The sequence below is a fragment of the Sciurus vulgaris genome, assembly GCF_902686455.1.
Source record: "Sciurus vulgaris genome assembly, chromosome: X".
NCBI classification, from domain to species: domain Eukaryota; kingdom Metazoa; phylum Chordata; class Mammalia; order Rodentia; family Sciuridae; genus Sciurus; species Sciurus vulgaris.
This window is the reverse complement of record NC_136471.1, coordinates 96,297,868-96,305,694: the sequence shown is the minus strand read 5'-3', so window position 1 is coordinate 96,305,694 and position 7,827 is coordinate 96,297,868. Positions and strand designations below refer to the sequence as shown.

Below are 7,827 nucleotides of genomic sequence, written 5' to 3'. Positions count from 1 at the left end.
AGTAGGTACTCCACTTGAGAGGAGGGATATATATATATATGGAAATATGGACAAAGACCAAATACATATTTCACAATACCATGTAGGACCACCATCCATGGCATGTTGTATTGAATTGTACTATCCAATCTTGCACACACAGCCACGTGACTATTGAACATTTGAAATGAAACTATTGAGATGGAAGAACTGGATTTAAACATTCATTTGTTTTAATTAATTTAAAATACCCAATTCAATTATTGCAAAACTGTTAAAGTGTATTTGGATCAAATTGTGAATGTTAATCCACATTTTCAATGATAAATTTTGTGAAATTTAAGTACAGATGAAGTATTTCTGATGAAAATTTAGCATACAAATTGAGGTTCACCAGCAGTAAAAAATATGCATCTGATTTGACAGACTCATGACCACAGAATTAATGCGAGGTAACTCATTAATTTTGAAATAATGCTTTGGTTATATAGCATAAGCAAAATATATCAATTTCACATATTTCTTTTTCTGTTTCTCTTTAATGTATCATCTATCTGCAGCCCCACGTTGGATCTCATCCATTTCCTCTACCTGGGTTGAAAATTGAGGCTGCTGGCTCTGCGTCAAAGCAATTTAGAGCCCCCAGGCAGGAGATGTTTCATTTTTACTGATATACAGCTTTCCCTTGGTAACTGCAGGGCGTTCATTCCAAGAACCCTCCCCACCTCACAACCCACCCCCCATGTAAAAATTCCCAGATGCTCAGGTCCCATATAGAAAATGTGGTAGTGATTTCTTTTCTTCTTTTTGCAGTTTCTTTAACTTTATTTATTTTTATGTGGTGCTGAGGATCGAACTCAGTGCCTCACACATGCCAGGCAAGCGCTCTAACACTGACCCACAACCACAGCCTGGGTGGTAATTTCATATAACTTACATGCATCCTCCTAGATATTTTGTTATCTCTAAATTCTTATAACACCTAATCAATGTAAGCACACTATGAATAGTTGTTAAATTGTGTCATTTAGGGAATGATAACAAGAAAAAACTCTGTAGTCTATGGTATGGATGAAGCATTTTTTCTCGAATATTTGATCTGCAGTTGGTTGAATCCACGATGCAGAATCCATGGTTATAGGAAGGTAGACTAATTTGGAACAGCAAAATGATTTCTGCCCAGTGATAGGGATGTTAGCATTTCATTGGTCCTAGAGACTAAGACCTGCCTCTTGCATAGAGCCATTGGCTAGCTGTGCCATCCATCCATTGCAACTTTAGGCTTTACCCCACCCACTTACACTTCCCTCATCCTGGGCTTGGCTAACTGGGCTATCTGTGCCCCTTCAGGCAATCCCCTGCCCCATCCCTGCATGTGACAATGGGGACCTCTGCTGATTTATAGAGCAGACAACTTCATATTTACTGGGAAGATAAGAAGCAGATTTCTACACTCAGCCACTGGCAGCTGCGCCTTCTGTCTACAGCTTCTCAGGCTACATTTTGGCTGCCTCACATGGCAACAGGGGTTAGTTACTACTAATAGCTAGCCATTACCTACCATAGGCTGAAGAGAATGAAGCCCAACTTCTGAAGTCATTTGCTATTTGTAGCAACTCAGGCCCCTCCACATAGCAACAGGGGCTTCTCCCTAGTAACAGACTGCTGCTTCCTTTCATTGGCCACCAGAAACCAGAAACCAGATCCCACCTCCCATACACAGCCATTGGCCAGCTGCATCATCTATCTCCACTCCTTTAGGGTCTAGACATGAGATCTCAAATTGCTGGTTTCTATTAACTTTTCTACAACCTTTGCTCACATGGTTAGCCCTTGAACTTGATCATCTATTACTTAATCCACTATCAGTGATTCCCTTGTCAAAATCTAAAATCTGGATCCCTGTTAACATTTCCACCACCTCTGGACCATGTTGCTTTAGTCTGACCTCAAATTTAGAGCTTCTCTGATAACATTTCCACCATCAAATCATTTCTGGTATGATTTAGCTACTCGATATTCAATGGATTATTCCCTCACCAATGCCTCTCTAATATGGAATCAGAAACAGATCTGTTAATTTTTCTACCATCAGTGTATACCAGGAATGAACTCCAAGTTGACCTCTGTTGCCAGGGTTGAATCCTCGGTATAAAAAAAAAATTGTAAAAGAAAAACTGAAATAATAATAACAACAATAATAATAAAAGCCAGGTCAGTGGCACATACCTGTAATCCCAGCTACTTGGTGGGCCGAGGCAGGAGGATTGCAAGTTCAAAGCCAGCCTCAGCAACTTAGGCCTAGTTTCAGTGTGCCTCAAAATAAAAAAATAAAAAGGGCTGGAGATGTAGCTCAGTGGCAGGGCACCCCTCAGTTCAATCCCAAATGCCACACACAAAAAAAAGACAATGACAAAGAATGTTGACCTTTGTGAGTTTTTCCAACATTAATGACCTTGATACCACCAGGGTCACATACATAGACTAAATAAAATGGGCTTTTTTTTTCTTTTGGTACCGGGGATTGAACTCAGGGGTACTTGACCACTGAGCCACATCCCCAGCCCTATTTTGTATTTTATTTAGAGACAGGGTCTCACTGAGTTGCTTAGTGGCTCAATTTTGCTGAGGTTGGCTTTGAATTTGAGATCCTCCTGCCTCAGCCTCTTGAGCCACTGGGATTATAGGCATGTGCCACCATGCCTGGCAAAATAGATTTATTAATCTGCTGCATCAGGGGAGACCAAATCTCATAGGAACTGTGGGATGTCTCACCCAGGATGACTAACTTGTTCCAGTTTGCCCAAGACTTTCCTGGTTTTAGCATTGAATGTGACCTTATTCCAGTAAACCCCTTAGTCCTAGGCAAACAGAGATGGTTCATCACCTTAGTGTCACCAAAGGAAGAAATGGGATTACTATAGAGTGTAGGAGCACATTAATTAAAGGAGTAGAGTTTAGCTACAGTTTAACTGAAACAGTGTTTTTGATAAGCCCAAAACAAAACGGGTTGGAATGTTAAAGGGTCAACATCTGGTGTAGGATGTGAAGTAGACTCAGGGCCATTTTTCTTCAGAAATACCAAAGTAAAGCCAGATATGAAATATTGGCTTCAGTTACCCATTTTCAGAAACTCTGAACCTGGGTTGAAAATCAAGGCTGTTTCTCTATGTCAAAGTGAGTTAAATCTTCCTGGCAACAGAAAAATATGTAGTCTGTGATTTTAGAGAACAAGTGCCCTGTGCTAGGCTCACTAAGACTAGAGTGAGGCAAGTGAAGTATTCACAAGGTCAAAATTTAAAGATATTTGAAGCGATACTTTCTTTTAAAAAGTTTTTATTCTAATTAGTTATACATGACAGTAGACTGCATTTTGACACATCATACATAGATGGAGTATAACTTCTCACTCTTCTGGTTGTACATAATGTAGACTCACACTGGTCATGTAATCATTTATGCACATAGGTCATAATGTCTGATCCATTCTACTATCATTCCTACCCCCAGGACCCCTCCCCTCCCATCACTCCCCTCTATCTAATCCAAGGTACGTCTGTTCTTCCCTAGCCACCCCCATTATTGTGAATTAGCATCTGCATATCAGAGAAAACATTCAGCCTTTGGTTCTTTGGGATTGGCTTATTTCACTTAGCATGATAGTCTCCAGCTCCATCCATTTACTGGTAAATGGCATTGTTTCATTCTTCTTTAAGGCTGAGTAACATTCCATTGTGTAAATAAACCACAATTTCTTTATCCATTCTTCTGTTGAAGGGCATCACAGCTTAGCTATTGAGAATTGAGCTGCTATAAACATTCATGTGGCTGCATTATAGTATGCTGACTTTAAGTCCTTTGGGTATAAACTGAGGAGTGGGATAACTGGGTCAAATGGTGGGTCCATTCCAAGTTTTCTGAGGAATCTCCATGCTGCTTTCCATAGTGGTTGCACCAATTTGCAGTCCCTCCAGCAACATATGAATGTATTCTTTGCCTCATATCCTCATCAACATTTATTGTTTGAAGCAATATTTTTAAAAGTCAAAATTAATGCAGTAAATACTTAATGAACAAATAACCAAGACTTTAATGAAATAAATGCCTATATTAGCTATTTATCACTGCATAACAAATAATCCCCAAACACAGAAACATAAAAAAACAAACATTATTTTCTCAGTTTCTGTGGTATAAAGGGTATAAAGAATTTTGGAAGTGGCTTGCCTGGGTAGTTCTGTCTCAGGGTCTCTCATAATGTTTTTGCTGGAGGTTTCACTTCTAAGCTACTTTACTCAAATAGCTGTTGACAGCTGGGTGTGGTGGTGCATACCTATAGTCCCAGAGGCTCAGGAGGCTGAGACAGGAGGACTGAAAGTTCAAAGCCAGCCTCAGCAACTTAGTGAGGCTCTAAGCAACTTAGCAAGACCCTGTCTAAAATAAATAAAAAGGACTGGGGATGTGGCCCAGTGGTTAAGGGCCCCTCCATTCAATCCCTGGTACACACACAAACACATACACAAAAAGATATTGGCTAGGGGTCTCAGTTCCCTATTGGATATTAACAGGAGTGCTTGGTACACGGGCCTCTCTGAAGGTCATCTGAGAGCTGGAGATATAGCTTGGTGGCAGAACCCTTGCTTAGCATGCACAAGGCCCTTGGTTATATCCCTACCACCAAACAAAAAGACCATCTGAATGACTTTATGACACAGTGGCTGGTTTCCCCCAGAATGGAGATATGAAGAGAGAAAGATAAAGAGAGACCTAGTCTGATATACCGTAATTTCTGACCTTGAGTCTTCCATTAACTATGCCAAGTCTGTATTCCAAGAAAATATTAATTTTTCCATCATCAGACTCCCTGGTTTTATCTATAAATTTCTGTTAATGATTTTTTCAGAAATCATTTTTCCAAAAACCATCTTGTTTCATAGGCCGAAAACATAGGCCTGTAAGAAGTCTTCTATGAATAAATTTGTACTGTCAGTGGCTCTCTGGGCCAGTTCCTTACCCTGGGCTTCTGTTAGTCTAAAAACATCATTGTACCTCTGGTTTGAATTTAAACTCAGACATTTGCTAAAGAGGTTGGTTTAGATATCTAATCAAAAGGACCTTTGTGGTAAAAAAAATTAATCCTGGCTCCATAGATGAGATCTAGAACAGAGAGGCATTGAGAGGCATTCATAGGGGAAAATTAATAGATACCCAGTCTCAATCTATAAAAGAAGGGTACATCTATAAAGGACGAGTTAGCAAGCAGAAGTGTGACAGTCAATCTTTTGTTGCTGTGAGAAATATTTGAGAAAAACAACTTAGAGGAGGGAAGATAAATTTTGGCTCTCTGGTACGAAGGTTTCAGGGATGAGAGAGAAGATAACTCTTTTCAGGGCAGGACCCCAGTGACCTGATTCCTCCAACTGGGTCTCACTTCCCCGTAGTCCATTCAGCCATCAATGGATTAAGCCACGGATGAGATCAGAAACCTCATAATCTAATTACTCCTCCAAAGCCTCATTTCTGAGAACACGAGACTTTGCACAGGCATTCTAGATTCAAACCATAACAAGAAGCTTGAATTCGAGTTGTTACGGTGGTTCCAAGCCTGTAATCCCAGCAACTAGGAGGCTGAGGCAGGAGGATCACAAATTTAGGACCAGTCTGAGGAATTTAGTGATACTCTGTCTCAGAATAAAAAATAAAATGGGCTGAAGGCATGGTTCAGTGGCGCTTCTGGATTTAATCCCTAGTATCTCTCTCTCTCTCTCTCTCTCTCTCACACACACACACACACACACACACACACACACACACCACACAAGTTTGGATTCAATATGAAAATGCAGGAATCATTAATAGACATAGGCATTGGAGGAGTTTGCCATTTTTCTTTTATAGTATTGGGGAGTGAGCCCAGGGGCACTTAACCACTGAGTCACATCCCCAGCCCTTTTAAAAAATACTTTATTTTGAGATAGGGTCTTTCTGAGTTGCTTAGGGCCTCACTAAGTTGCTGAGGCTGGCTTTGAACTCACAATCCTCTTGCCTCAGCCTCCAGAGACCCTGGGATTATAGGAAAGCACCACTTAGATCACCTAGTCTGATCTGTTTAAGATCAGCCTACAGAGGCACTGGTGGTGGATGAGTTAACAGAGTCCAGGATTTGAGATGTTGACCAGAAGTCACAACAATAATAAATTTTGGGAATTTTTGTAGAAAGTGTATGCCTTGTAGCAGCATTCTCATAGATGCCATTATCTCTTCCATTCAACTCACCAACACTGCTAGACGAACAAAGAAAGTGGGTTTAATGTTGAGCTATGGCCAAGGGAGAGTATTCAGATGTCCTTAGGGTACTAGCAATCCATACCCAAGCTGAGCCAGAGCCTACCTGCTGGTTCTGAAACAACTTCAGCAGGGAAAATATCCCCCTACCTCTAGTCAGGGAAGGCTTCCTGGTGGAGTATACATTTGGACTAGGTTCTGAAGAATGTGTAGGGATTCACGTGTAAAGAACATCCATAATTCAGTAGCAGCTCCTGAATTTCCACATAGGAGACTCTAATCAGCTGTAACCTGGTAGGTGGCAAGAGGTGGGGACATGTACTTGGAGGTACATTTTCACCAAAACTATACTCATAATGCTTTCTGAACATTTTTCTTTTCTTTTTTTAATAATATGTTTTTAGATGTTGATAGACCTTTATTTTATTCATTTATTTATATGCAGTGCTGAGAATCAAACCCAGTGCCTCACACTTGCTAGGTAAGTGCTCTACCACTGAGTCACAACCCCAGTCGCATCTAAACATTTTTCTGTTGACAATTTGCTGAAAAACGTTGGTTGTCCACGTAGAAGGCTATTATTTTTATTATTCCTGGCTATTATCCTCTTAGCCAGGCAATGGAAATTGAGGGGGATTCAAGTCCCCTCTACAGCAATTGCAGCACATTTAGAGGAGACTTACCACCCTGACTCTTCCCCTCTCTTCTCCAGTGGTATCGCCCAGGAGGGAACCTGTACTGTTTTTACCTGACTTCTCATTCCAGTGGTAGCGCCAAGGAGAGGACTGTACCACCCTGGGTCCTTTCCCCTCTTGCTCCATGTGTCTACCTTGGAGTTCAGGGTACACCTTCATATGCTCCCGGAAGGGAAGGCAACTTTATTTCACTAAACATTGCACAGATCTACAGAATTCAGTTCCAAAGTTCAGCGTCTACCAGAAGCTTGCCTTCGCAAGGTTACTACACCTGAACACCCCCTCGACTCCGCCTTCTGTGGAACAGTCCGCTGTACGGAATTGGGTGCGAAGATGGCGGCTCTCATGGAGAAAAGCTTTAGCGCGGCCATGTTGATCTCCTGACAACGCCATTCATGACCAAAGTCTCTGCCGATCCGTAACAACACCTTGTTCAAGTGTGAGTAGACTGCAACCTCTCAACTCTTATGATTGGGTGCAAAACCAACAGTCCTAGAAGGTGCGGTGTCTGGGGTGAGGACAGGAAACGGAAATGGTCCTTAGAGGCCGTTTAAGTCTCGGCGCGTGGCACCAAAGTCAGTGCATTAAGGTATATGGCGTGACAGTCTCTCAGGTGATTTTGAGGTGATGGCTTTGTTGTATTTTGGGAAGGATAAACTGTAAGGTTTTGTGTGTCAGTTGCTGGTGAATTAAAGGATCCAGTGAATGGGAGTCTGGGGGTCAAGGTTGGGAGCCTCTGAGGTAGTCTGTTTTCAGCCCCCTTGCAGCATCACTTTAAAAAAATATTTTTTAGATGTTGATAGACCTTTATTTTATTCATTTACTTATCTGTGGTGCTGAGAATCAAACCCAGCGCCTCACACATGCT

The 7,827-nt window shown here is 41.4% G+C and overlaps 1 protein-coding gene across 3 annotated transcripts in view; it reads left to right on the top strand.

The window, feature by feature from the left end:
• Positions 1-7,155: 7,155 nt before the first annotated feature.
• The window catches only part of ZNF157 (zinc finger protein 157), a 35,666-nt gene continuing 34,994 nt past the window's right edge, over positions 7,156-7,827 (top strand). For 2 of the 3 annotated variants that reach the window (XM_079123537.1, XM_079123539.1), the window contains exon 1: positions 7,156-7,398. The gene's annotated coding sequence lies outside the window, so the exon portion shown is untranslated. Of the gene's footprint in view, positions 7,399-7,418; positions 7,549-7,827 lie in introns of those variants that run through there. The other variant, XM_079123538.1, reaches the window with a different exon arrangement.